Here is a 5,558-nt window from a genome sequence, read left to right as displayed (position 1 = left end):
CTAATATAACAAGAATTGCTAATGAGTGAAAATGAATAGTTAATAAAGAAAACTTAGAGTATAATTCTATAAAAGTTCATGCCAAAGGAAGATCAATGGTACATATACTGAATGAAGTAGAGGACTGCAGTCTCAAAAATAATAACTTAAGACCAAAACCAAATTAAAAAACTAATATTTGGTAAACCTATCTATTCAGAATGGTCTGAAAGAGCACAATGTCATGATCCTTCTACAATTAACTGGAATGGTTCCTATATACTATGTGGGTTAAAGATCACCTGGAAACAATATGTAAGACTTTCTGAGTTCTTTGAAGAAAGAACAGAGAAAAAGAAAAATCTACCACTTAACCAAATGGTTACTTGTTGATTTGGGGGGTGGGGAAATCAGAATACCCATTTGAGGAAATAGACAATGAAGTCCAAGTCTGCTCCCTCTCTGAAATATAACTTGTCTTCAGCCAATCAAATTGATTTCAGTTATTTATTGATTTTATCCTATTTCCTTATTATCTCTAATCAACTAGAATCATCCACGTGACTAATCCAAAATATATTTCCTTCTCTCTCAGTGGAATACGCATCACATAGCCAAAACTATACCGCTGCTTATGATAATAACATCTTATTAACTATTTATTGACCTCTTAGTAGCTAGAATCATTTATGTGTAATTGACAGTGATAAGAGAAATAGTAAATAAGAGTAGGTAGACTAGATGGCAGAAATAATGGTTCTAAACATTTTAAAAATAACTAAATGAACTTAAAGCATTTGAAAACAAGTTTCTATCCTTGGAATATCAGTATTTTGGCCATGAAGAGGCATGAGAATCCCAATAATTGGAATAGCTTCAAATTGGTCAAAAATTTGTTCCATAGTAAAAGGCATGGAACTTGAAAATGAGGAAGAATACATATTATTGTTTTACTCCTAGAAGTGAAGCAACCTACTGCTTTATACAACCATTTCCAAGAAATGATTCATTTCAATCTCTGTCCAAACCAACCTACCTCTTTAAAGATCTGGAGAGCCCTGTGGTCTACATTTGCAGAATAGAAGCTGTTATATTATTAAATAATATGCTTATATAGTATAGAATGCAATAGTTCTACAATCCTTATTTGCTGAAACAAGAAATACTTATAGTATATTTACATGAAATAAATACTATTTTTTTTAAAATGGAAAGGAAGTCTCAAATAAAAATATGGGAAAATAGATCAAATAAGGGATGTTGGGGTTTTCCCCCCCTACCTTACTTTTCAACCTCCAATAACAAACATCAACCCTAATATTTTTTCCCCTTTCACATAGGTTGTTCAGCTATGGTTAGATACCTTGAAAAAACTAACATTATTTTTTAGCACATCATATACAAAATACATCATTAAGCATTGATGATATGATAATCAAAGACTTGTTAATGATGATGTATTGCTTGTTGATGTTCAAAGGAAGTTGGATACACAATGAAGTTATGGTTTTTTAATATGCAAGCTTGATTATGGTGCAATCAATAAAACTAATGTCTGAAGTCATCCTTCCTTAACCCTATCTTATTTAAACAGCAAGAGCTGAACAAACTGGAGAATTGTTTTCTTTGTTAACTTCATTTAGTATGATAGCCTTCTCTGAACTAATCTCACAACTATAAATCATACCCCATTTTCATGTTCTCCTCCAAGAGTTAGTATCTTGATTACTGGACCTTCAGGAATGCTGATATTACTAGTAGGTGGCACATGACCACTCTTTATTATAGGTGTAGATCCTGAAGAAGATACAGATTGGGAATGAGGCAGTGGTAGAGATTGGTTAGATAACTTGGTATCCAGTTTCAGGAATGGTTTCACTTGATTCTGTGGAATTTGCTGAATGTGATACCTCATTGGATTTTCCAGGTGGGCTTGAACCTGAAAAGAATAGGGAAAAAATCCTGAAATGTTACTTTTCCTTTGTAAGCCTGATATACAAATTTCTGATACAGAAATTTGGTAGCAGTGTGACAAATTATATTTCCACTTGAAATCTATATCCTTTGAATGTTAATACAAGTAGATTGTTATTGCTATTGCTTGCATCAGAATTATCTATGCTACATTCACGAGCCAATAAAAAATGCTGGTATTTCAAACAATTTTTCCTTACTCTCTAAATTTTCCAATTTTTAGTCACTTTTCATTCCACTATTGGTGGGAATAAATATTTAGAAAAGATACCTAGGCATTATTTAATATTCAATTAGCATGCAACTCTGGTTTAAAAACTTGTCTGAAATGAAATCTATCTACACAGTTATATCCTAATAGCAAATATTCTAAAAAATGGGCATTACATTAACGAAGTAATTAATCATTAAGCATCTTTTTAAAAATTAGCTCACCTGATAGCAAGACCAATCTGTCAAATGAGGCATTTTCAGGTTTACCACAGATTATCCAGGAAAGTATATTAGATGATGAAAGTCTGACTTGACCAATACAGTGTTCTCAGTGCTTTGCTTTGGGACTGATAAAATTTTGTGCAACCAAAGAGGCATTATCAAATTACTGGTCATGTCCTAAATGGCTAATTTACAGTCCATCCTTTGATTGTGCAGATTGACAGCCACAACTTCAAATAACACCCATTTTAGAGCCTCTCCACATTCCTACTATTTATCTACTTCAAGGATATAGGCTATACAAATATGTACTGTTACATTCAGCCTCTGGCTTTCTTGAAATACTCTAGTATGACTAATGAGAAATTTCTTCTAATTTTCTTCCAATGTTTCTTAAGTTTTAAATAATACTGAAGCTTTTGTGTATTATATTTTAATTTACTTCTAACATTAAATGCAGCATACAGTTCTAATCCTAGTTTTAGTTAATGTAATGGTTTTTCAAGCAAATTTAAGAGGCTCACAAACTCACATTCTTATACTAATCTTTTAGATACCCATTGCTTCCTCAGCTATTCTATCATTTCATCTTGCTTTTCACTTTTTTTAAAGTTCTATCCCATTTTATTTATTTATTTATATAAAATTGCAAAAAATTCAGAAGCATTAAAGTGGAGTTTAAAGATAGCCATCTCAGTTCTCAATCATCTACAAAAAATATTTGCATTTACAGAATAGAAAGAACTGCGCATAAGTCAGAAAATTAAGCCAAAAATATTTCAACTTTATTTTAGTGCTGCTTCAGCACTTCAATTTGACTGGATCATGCAGCCAGTGAAGCTGTAACTGATTCACAATTACAATTGCAATGTTCATTGTATAGTTTATGTAGCCACATAAACAAACCATGGCTGTTTTAAACTAATTTTTATATGTGCATTCAATCTTTGAGTTAAAAATATTTCCCAAGAGAAAACATGTAATATTCAGCATCTGAAATCAGACAATTATTTTTCAGTGCTTATTATTCAGTCTGGTCTGAAATAATCTTCTGGATTATATTTATATAATTTATATGCATGTTTACTTGCAAATAAATCTATGGATCTGCATAGATTATTATTCATTAATATAACTGTTACCTATTTGAATTGTGAAATACAATCCTGACTAAATATTAAAAAGGATGTTTGCAACATCCTTTATTTTCAATTTAACATTAATCATTATGTTTCAATAGTATCCTACTATATCATTCTATTCACCCTTCCTAAAATCATTTTTATCTCTGCATAGCATTTCATTTACATCGAAGAAACTTAAGTGATCTATCTGAAGGGCAACTGATTCACCAGTACTAACCAGTGGTGGGTTGCTACCGGTTCGCCCCAGATCAGGCGAACTGGTAGCGACCGGTAACCCGGATCTGCCCACCTGCATGCGCAGAAGCATCATGTGTGAGCGTGAGCACAAGCATGCCCATGAGTGAACCGGTAGTGATGGGTTTGAAATCCGCCCCTGGTACTAACAGTAATTAGTAAGCATATAGTACCTAACCATATAGAATGTTACACGGATGAAATGACCACCTTAAACCACATTTGATTCCTCCAATATTCTTATAAATATGACCTTCACAGTGCATCATATCAGAGTTTAACTTTAAAATGAAAAGCATCTGCATCATGAGAATCTTCATACATGAACAATCGGTTTCACCTTTTTGTGGCGGCACAACTGAAACACTTGATTTCTTTGGTCATCTTGGGATTTGAACATACATTGTTAGGAAAGGTCCAGTCCCTTGTCTTTGGAGATTCTTAGTCATCCAGGTCATGGCTGTCCCAAAGGTGCTTTTTCAAGAGGGAGCTGGACTTTCTGATTTTTCTTGACATTTTGCTTCTCATCCAAGAAGCTTCTTCAGCGTCTTGGACGAAAAGTGAAACATCAAGAAAAATCAGAAAGTCCAGTTGTCTCTTGAAAAAGCACCTTTGGTTAATCTCTTGGTTATTAATAATAAAACAAACTTTATTTCATTTTATCAAGATGCAAGAGCTGTTCTGATGTTTTGGCATTGTGAAAGCAGAGGGGAAGGCACTTAGGGCTTTACTTCTTTGTTTCTGATTTTCAAAGGCAAGTGAAAAGATTGTCCACTTTTAGGAGACATACAGCAAATGCTAAGATCTTCTTTCTGCTGCTATCTGCTGCTCTACATGGTAAAGTTAAAGGTTCCCTTGAGTCTTCAAACTTTCCACATGGAAGTAGTTAGCTATTGCCTTTACAGTAGTTGGCAAAATCTCCACTGATTAAGAAAAAGGCTAAGCAGTGGCAATTACAGTTCATTCTTGAATTAGACAATATTCAAAAAAGCCCGGGGCTGGAAACAAGCTTGGAAAATAAAATAAATAAATAAAATCCCAACAGGCTGATTACTTCTACTTTGATATAAAGAAAGCTATATGGCCATGTTCATGTGGTCCCCTAAGGTTAGCTAAGGAGACCTATCGGTTTATATGGTCAGATTGCAAATATTATTGCTGAGTTTTTTCTCTCTTAACCCTGAAAATAGAATCTTCTTTATATTCATCTTCATCAATAGCTACATTTTAATCTGTCTTGTTCAGAATAAAGGTTATTGTGTGTAAAAGCTTTGAAGTTTAAACAAAACATTCACGTGACATTAAATAGTTATTTATATTAACCTTTTGACATCATAATCTTCAACAAACCTTGAGTTAAATGAAAGAAACTAAAGTAACAACTATTTTCATGGTTCCTGCTACAATATGGGCTGCTCAAACTGCCTTATTGAGCTGTCTATTTTAATGTCAAAAATCTAAAAATAGTTCTGGTTTCTCTCTTTCTGTATACACTTCTTTATCATAGCTGTTAGGCATTATTAAATCTTCTTGTATTATAGTTCAAGAGGAACTATCTTTAGACCTTGAATTCCTTGCAGTGTTATAACACTAAGACTGACATGCCAATTTGAAACCAGAATAATTAAATAATGCAATGTTCAACTTTGTTGGAGGGAACTTGTGTTCAAAGTCCTAAGCTGAATATACAGTATATTGATGGACCAGATATACAGTATTTTCTAGATACAACATGGATTTACTTACCCCTTCCATCATATATCCCAGAGTGATTTATAAGAAAAATAATTA

Source organism: Pituophis catenifer, unplaced genomic scaffold, assembly GCF_029215685.1.
Source record: "Pituophis catenifer annectens isolate HBS135680 unplaced genomic scaffold, rPitCat1.0.hap2 SCAF_7, whole genome shotgun sequence".
NCBI classification, from domain to species: domain Eukaryota; kingdom Metazoa; phylum Chordata; class Lepidosauria; order Squamata; family Colubridae; genus Pituophis; species Pituophis catenifer.
The sequence above is the reverse complement of the archived record's forward strand: the minus strand, read 5'-3'. Positions refer to the sequence as shown.